The sequence below is a fragment of the Furipterus horrens genome, unplaced genomic scaffold (assembly GCF_987537825.1).
Source record: "Furipterus horrens unplaced genomic scaffold, mFurHor1.1.pri manual_scaffold_3, whole genome shotgun sequence".
Classification (NCBI taxonomy): Eukaryota; Metazoa; Chordata; class Mammalia; order Chiroptera; family Furipteridae; genus Furipterus; species Furipterus horrens.
Genome location: NW_028327173.1, coordinates 134,803,942 through 134,812,161, shown reverse-complemented (window position 1 = coordinate 134,812,161; position 8,220 = coordinate 134,803,942). Strand labels below are relative to the sequence as shown.

General features: G+C 44.7%; 1 pseudogene across 1 annotated transcript; it reads left to right on the top strand.

The window, feature by feature from the left end:
* The first annotated feature begins 5,904 nt into the window (after nucleotides 1–5,904).
* LOC150015977 (protein NDRG2-like) lies at nucleotides 5,905–8,220 on the top strand (annotated as a pseudogene). The gene is made up of 5 exons (XR_016510022.1): nucleotides 5,905–5,950; nucleotides 6,440–6,486; nucleotides 6,747–6,782; nucleotides 6,953–7,004; nucleotides 7,235–8,220. The product of XR_016510022.1 is annotated as a protein NDRG2-like (transcript).

The following is an 8,220-nucleotide window of genomic DNA, read 5'->3' as shown; positions in this document are numbered from 1 at the left end:
ATTTGGGGATTCAAAGGTTATATGCAGATTCTTTGCAAAGAGTTGGTGTCTTTAACTACCTCACCATTGTTCAAGGTTCAACTGTAGATAAAGAATAATGCAAGTACATGAATGAGAATTCTTGAGATGCATTCAAAAAGTGTATTAATCACAGCTGTTAGGGGTGATTAGCAATATATCACAAAGTATAAAAGAAGATTGTAGTATTTTCTTCTGTATTTTAATGGTGCTAAAATTAAATTCCCTTTGTCCTTTCCCAAACTATTCTCACAACTTAGAGACACTTTTCTTTCTCTGAAGTATTTTTCCTGTATATCAGAAAATTAATCTGTATCTCATCCAAGCTCAAAAAAAATTTGGTTTTAAGTATCTGCTTGAGGCAGTCTGCCTCCAGCACCCTGGTTTGGTGTAAACTCCCTGGCCAGCAGAGGTTTCAGGATCACGGATGAGAGAACAAAGTTACCCAGGACACTGTCTTGTCTGAAAGGAGGAAAGGTGGCTAATCTCTCTAGTGGAGAAGGGAGTTGAATGTTCCCTCTTAGATCCTTTTATTGAAGAGGGAATTCGGGAGATACAATGTCAAGACTGATGAATCATCAATAAGAATTAGATACATGGATTATAGTTGACACTAACTGATTACAGATATCAATGTAAAGAATGCAGTGACCAGTCTGTGTCAGCATCTGTTAAACATCCTGATGCCATTACTGACATTAAGTGCAAGGCTTCATGCATTTTTAGCTACACACTGTTTATAGTTAACTAAGAGATAAGAAAAGCAGAGCAAGCTCTAATGCATAATATGCATTCTTCAAATCCAATTCCCATGGAAACCTCCTGAGTGGCCTTTGAGTCATGTCTGCCTCCAGCCTTCCCGGTGTTCTGGTCAAGTCTGACAAGGCTCTCAGGAGCCTGGCTTGCAGTTTGGGCCACAGTTCTCGAAACCACATAGAAGGGTCCCCTACACCTGCTAAAATGGTGCCAAGGGAGAACTCAGAATAGAAGTCTCAGGACAGAGATCATTTTGTTCAGTAAGTTTCAATGTGGTATTAGAGGTTAAAATAACTCTGTGAACTCTAAGAAGAATTACATGTGTCAAAATGAACTTCTTGTGGTTAACTGGGTCCAAATTTATACCCTGAGTCTAGTAGCCATTGCTCACAGAGGCGTCTCAAACACATTGCATTTCGGGAAAAGCCACAGGTTGAGATCTCACCCTCCTGTACTATGTCCCTGTGTGTTTCCACCACCTGAGTCGGTGACTTATAAGGAATATAAGTTTGGTCTTTCTTGTTTGGTCTTTCAACCAATGGACTCTCTGCCTGGCCCAATCAGAACTGCACAAGTTGTATCTTTATTTGCACCTATACTGACCAATCAGAATTGCATAATTTGGACCAGTCAAAACTGCACAATTTGGAAAACTCATTTGCATGAAACAGATCCAAATGGGAACTATGCGCAGGCAGTGTCTTCATAAAAGGCAGCTTCTCCTTTGTCTCAGAAGATCACAATTTAGGTTGCTATGTGAATCTGTGTCTCCTGGGCTGTAGCCATTTTTACTTAAGTAAATGCAGTCTAAAATGAATTTTGGTTTACAATTGAAATTGATTATCCAGGTTATTGTTTAAAATTCCAAGTTGAAACTTTCAAGAGATGAGTACAAAAAATAGGAGTGAACAATATCTGCAGGAAGTTTTCTGGATCAAGGCCTGCTGAAGATGTGCTAAGTGTGTGAGCAGACAATGTTGTGAAGTATTTCTGATTCAAATTCATTAAAAACATGTTTAATTATTGTTTTAAATTGCATCAATCAAAAAAGAAATATTTATTGAGCTACTCCTCTGTGCAGGCATTGTGTTTAAGTATAGTCAAAATCCAAGACAATGAGGTCCAAGCTCACATTCTTTGACACCAGGAATGAAATTTGAGGACGAGGAGGTAGTTCAGCAAACCCATGGCTATGATACTCAGGAAGTGAAATGTAACATTTTGTAGTCATAAATGTAGAGTGTTGCTGTTACCTAACAGCAAGTGGGATCCTGCTGCCTGCCACCACCCTTTAGGAAAAATTCCGAGGGCAAAGGTTTGGTGATAAAGGAAAGGAACCTTTATTCAAAAGCTACACAATTTTGGAACAGCAGCTTTCCACATGCGTTAGTCACTTAAGCCTATCAGTTAAGGCTAAACTCTTTAACTCTTGAGTTCCCCTATCATTCCCCCAGTTAGTTTTTAATTACCTTATTTCTATAGGATTAGTTAACAAGATCAGAAGCTACAGAGCCTGGGCAGGGTGATATGGAGGGTCTGCTGTTGCCCATGCCCTTCCAGACCCCCCCTCTCCGCAGCTGAAGGGTCCAAGGGAAAGACGGAGTCGATACAGCTTGGCTTCAGGTGCGCCGCAGGAGTTGCCGGTGTTGACTACAACGTCAAACCGCCTTAGGGACTCCGGCTCCGGATTTTCTGTTGGGGTTTACTCCCTTAGCCTTTCCCCTGAAGAGGTATGCCGCAAGGCAGCGGAGGTTTTTTGGAGTCAGAGTTTTCCTTCTCTGATGTGCCCTGACTGGAAAATCGAACCAGCGACACTTAGCTCGCAGGCCGACGCTCAATCCACTGAGCCAAACCAGCCAGGGCTTAAAGAAACGCAGGCCCCAGCGAGATTTGAACTCGCGACCCCTGGTTTACAAGTGCTCTAACCCCTGAGCTATGTAGCTTCAGCTTCACTGGAGAGGACACTCCAGCGTCATCGCAAGATGTCGATTCAACACGGGAGGAGACAGATACCGTGTCACTCCCGAGTCGGACTGCACAGCCATTCTCGGCGGTGCAGATAAGACTCTTAAGAAGCTACACCATCGTCGTCTCTCGAGACGGACGGCTGCCGACGACGAGTTAACAAACTAAAACAGCATAAGATACAAAAGCTATGCAATTTTGAAAGAATGGCAGGCTTCTGCCTCAGAGCCTGTCCCCTCTAGAACACCCGCAGAAGAATAAGCCCGCCACCCTCTGCCAGGCCAGCCTGACCCTAGGCTGTGCCTAGAGTTTCTTCTCCCATCTAAAATCTACCAGAAATACCATCCTTTGGGAAATGTAGCAGCTACAGCACAATCATCTAGGCATCCTCAAAGAAGAGCCTGAGGGCCCAAGCCTGAGAGAGAGCCATCTCAGGAGCCAGAAAAGCTCTCAAGCCAAAGAACCAGCCCTCCTTTTATTTTCATTGGCCCTGGAGGCATTCAGTTCCTCAACCAATCCTGTCCTTGACTGCTTTCCATTGCCTCAGAAAACTCCTCCTATGGCCCCTCCTACTTCTCCCCAGTGATCTTAATTAAATCTCTGTATCAATGGCTTCGTCCATTTTGAGAAGTTACTCAGTTTTGGTAAGTTATTGAGTCTTTCTCATGTGCAGATGAAAAGAGGATGTTGTAATAATTTTAACCTCACCAGGTAATCTGATCATAAATATCTAACTGGGAAGGTCATGGTGGGTAGTTATACCTCAGGCCTATAAGAGGTTTACCTTCACCTTAAGCAAAGCCTGTTCCTTGTTTTTTGTGCATCTAAGTTACACACCTTTGAAGGCCTTTCTTAGATCCCTCAGAGGTCTCACTGCTTTCGGGAGAGCACATAATCTCGATTAATTATCTTATAATCCAATCATAGTGATTTCCCTGGCTTCCTTTCTCCCAGCTTTATGTAATCTTCATTAAGTTCCCTCCTCACTTCCAAATATATACAGGATGGGGAAAAAGTATGTTGACAGTTGTTGGTCTGGAAAACAATACAATAATTAATATATAATATATGAGAATAAATTCTTACGTACTCACAACTACAAACTTACTTTTTGCCCCACCCTGTATAAAAGATGCAAAACTCATTCAAGATCTCACTTCCTAGCATGTCATCAGTTTGGCTCAAATAAACTCATAAAAATTCTCCACAAGTTTGGACATTCTTACATTGACACATGTATACAGGAGATATACATGTTATTAAATTTTAAAGTGTTTTTCTCCTGTTAATCTGTCTCATTTCAATTTGATTATTAAACTGACCAGAAGTTACTTAGATGGGTAGAGAAAAACTTTTTCTCCTGGACAAAGATAAGAAAGTTGTCATGCTAAATGACATACCTGAGTTATACCAATAATTGAAGATAAGTTAGTCTTATAAAATGAGAAGTGTAGGCTTCCAGATATATGTATCAAACGTCTTTGAAAAATTATGAACGTAGTTTCATTTCTGGAATCAAAGAGCAAGATACAGCAAGTTAATTTGTCCTTTTCCCCCCTAACTAATATGGAAGTTGACTCTGCAAATTCACTGTATCATTATCTCATCCCATCTATTGATTAGAGAGAAACTTTGACAAAGGTCAGATAAATGGGGAATACTTTGAAGGAAAGGGTGGTGGGAATGGGGAATTGAGACATAGAGCTGAGTGCCTGTTGCCATGGAGAGAACTGAAGCTGTGGGCCTCTATCTAGGATTCAGGGTCAAGCTCATTGGGTCAACAGTGTGTGTGTAGGCTTGATATGACTTCAGACCCACAAACCCACTTTTTTTATGACTTAAAGTGAAGTTTTAATCTACTTGTTGATGACAAAAACAAAGTTGCTTTGATATATATGTTATGCTGGGATGTCATTGTACCTTTGTTGTGGCGATAAGCAGTCAGAAGCCCTGTGAGAAGCAGTGACGGCAAAGGAATGTTTAGACTATAAATACTGAGAGTCTGTGAGTACTATTTGAGAGCTGTGGTTTGGTCCAGGTGATTCCTTGCTAACCCCGAAACTCTCTGAGGATTCTTGGGACGTTCGCTTTTATCTTGGGGAGACACTCTTGGTAGACAGTGGTGATAAACCATGTAGGGGCCCCATGAAAGAGATCAGCCTGCCTACCAAGACTGATGTCTTTGTTTCCTAGCAACATACTCTAGCACCAGGGCACTTTTATTCTACATTTGTACTGGCTGCTGAAAACCAGCTATAGGTTGGACACTGACACCCCCAAGTATCTACTCATATAAAAAAGTACACCTCATCCTTGGCTGGTGTGGCTCAGTGGAATAAGTGCTGGCCCGTGAACCAAAGGGTCATTGGTTCGATTTCCAGTCAGGGCACATGCCTGGGTCGCAGGCCAGGTCCTCAATTGGGGTGTGTGAGAGGCAACCACACATTGATGTTTCTCTCCCTCTCTCTCTTCCTCCATTCCCGTCTCTAAAAATAAACTTTAAAAGAATCTTTTAAAAAAAGTACACCTTATATTAAACTTGAACTTTGTTCCTTCACCTTCTCTTGCCTGAAATAATAATGTGATTAATCTGTCATGTGAGTATGCCATTTATTTGGCTTATTAAGAGATATTAATCCTGTATGCCATTGGCTTGTGAATTTATAATAATTCCCACAGTGAATCTGTGCTAAATAAAATGGAAAAGACAGCTCAGTCTCTGAGAATAACTTTTGCTGCCTCAAAACAAAACAAAACAAAACAAAACAAAAACAAAACAGATAGTCACTGCCAACTGAAAACAGTCAGCTTCTTGGGTGGGTAAAACTGTCTATGGGAGAGGGAGGATTGGTGGTGGTGATGGGGATGTATAAACAAGTTGGAAAGACCCTAGAAGACAGTACAACTTTGCATGGTGACCAAAACCAAAGCTCTAGACATTTTTCTTACCTACCTGGTCTCTGGGGAGGGGCCACATCCCATTCTATTTAGCAAATCATTACCTTCAGTGTCTTTGAATCTTCTTGGTGGGGCTTGTGGGATTCAAAAGACTGTTTCCTCTTTGGATCCCAATATTTTCCAGCTGCTCTTCTGGAAAGAGGTGAGTGAGGGAATGCCAGAGGCTCACCACCTCCTCCCTGACACTGTGCCTCTAGGTGCCTGATGATGCTGGTGGGAGGAGACCAAGCACCATGTGAAGATGCAGTGGTCAGTAGGAAATTGGGGGTTGGTTTAGGGAGAGTTGGAGTCCTATGAAGGTAGTTAGAGGGGTATCTTGCCAGAAGGCAAGGTCTGCTTGGGATATGGAGAGCAACTATGGTGCATAACGGGTTGATTCCTTTTTAAAAAAGTATTTTATTTACTTATTTTTTAGAGAGAGGAAGAGGGAGGGAGAAAGAGTGGGAAAGAGACATTGATGTGTGAGACATACATCGATTGGTTGCCTCTCTCACACCCCCAACTGGGGATCTGGCCACAACCCAGGCATGTGCCCTGACTGGGATTTGAACCCCTGACCTCTTGATTTGCAGGCTGGCACTCAATCCACTGAGTCACACCAGTCAGGGTGAGGTTGATTCCTTTTAAGAAGGAAATGGGTAGGGGCTGATAGGAAAGGAACTTGGGACTGAGTCCTTGGGACCCTTGGATTAAAGGGGCCTGGGGTGTGATGTCATTCATTCAGCTTTCTACTTGCTCCAAGTGGAATGTAATTCAAAACTGAACCCCACCTAGACTTCTTTCCTCAAGGTCAGTAATCCTACTCTATGCCCAGCCTGACTCCTGGTCCCCTGTACAGAGCCATGGATCCTAATACTAGATGCAGCTTCTAGGCCTTTGGGGCCCTGCTTGGGAGCAAGTAGGGTAGATGGAGTGAAAAGCAAACAAATAATAAAAAACCCTAAGGACCTGGAATGGGGAAGCAGGAAGGATGTACCCTTCTCAACTTCCCGGCTGGCTCACTTTACTCATGTGTGTATCATTTTTCTGGGTGGCTCTCTCTTGAATAGACAGCCGACTCCGGAGGTCAGCCCCAGCTGACTCAGGTGAGTCCCCTCTGCCGTCTGGGAATGGGATATTAGTGTCACTGAACTATACCTTTTGCTACACGTCCCATCTCCAACCTGCCACAGCATTGGGATCCTGCTCAGCTCATAACCTCACCTCACTGTCTCCCTCTCATCACTGTCTCCCTCTCCTCGTCTTACTTCCCCAGCCAGGCAAGCTGACTGAGGCCTTCAAGTACTTCTTGCAGGGCATGGGCTACAGTGAGTATGGGGGTCAGAGGCTGTCATGAGGACAAGGGATTGCTGCAAGGATGAGGGATGGCCACTGAGGGGAGGAGCCATTTTAGGTTAATTCCTGGATTTACCACCATCTGCCAAATCAAGCTCACAGACCCCCTGGCCCCATTTGTAACTCTAGCACTCCACTTGAGTTGCCAGCCTCTTTTCCCCACCTACTCTCTGACTGCCTGCTTATCCTTCTGTATCCGCAGTGGCCTCATCCTGCATGACTCGCCTGTCTCGGTCTCGCACAGCCTCCCTGACCAGTGCAGCACCTAATGATGGCAACCGATCCCGCTTGCGAACCCTGTCTCAGAGCAGCGAGTCTGGGACTCTCCCTTCAGGGCCCCCAGGGCACACCATGGAGGTCTCCTGTTGAATGGCCCACATTGCCCTGCTGTGGGACCCAGTCCTCCCCTCCCCCAGCACTAACCTGGGAGGTGCACAGGGCACTGGGCCAGAGTGAGCAAGCGAAGATAGGCAGATCATGTGGAAAGATGACCTTGATCTTTGATTGCTACCCTAACCTTGACCTCTAACCTGTGATTCCCTCAGTCTCTGGGAGAGCTGTCCTAATATCTCTTAGGGACCCAGAGCCCTAAATGATCCCCTCCCTCATTCTGGTGTTGAGGTGGAGAGGGCATGCGTCCCCTCTCCCTAATCTAGGTGTCCATAGCTGAAGGATAAGAGTTGTTGTAGTTGTCCATGGTGCCTACCCCAGAGTCTTCCTACTCACCCCAATGCAAGGGTAAGGGACTTGGTGCTGAGTCTCCATGCACCAAAGGGGATATGGCTTCTCATTAACCCTTCAGATTTCTGAAGGATATGGGTCTAAATGAATGTGTCGGAGAGTCTTGCTGGTGGGTTGTGGTCCTCAGGATGTGACAGAAATATCCAGTGTGTGAGTGGAAGTTGGAGTGGGAGGTGGTAGGCAATGAACAAGTTTGAGGGAATGACTGGAACTGGGGCAGTAGGAAGGGGCCTGGGCCATTGGCTGCACTAACCTTGGTAGCTGTCTAGACAGTGTGTGTCCAGAGTGGGAGGGGGGAGGGGGCCAAGCTGGGACAGGGCTGCTTGGGGCTTGGCCTGGGGGTGGGAAGGGCTACGTTGGGGCTCTGACCACAGTGTGTTATGGGTGGAGGGTGCTCTCCTGTCTCCCACGACTTCCGCTATAACAATAAACAGTAGAGGAATCTGA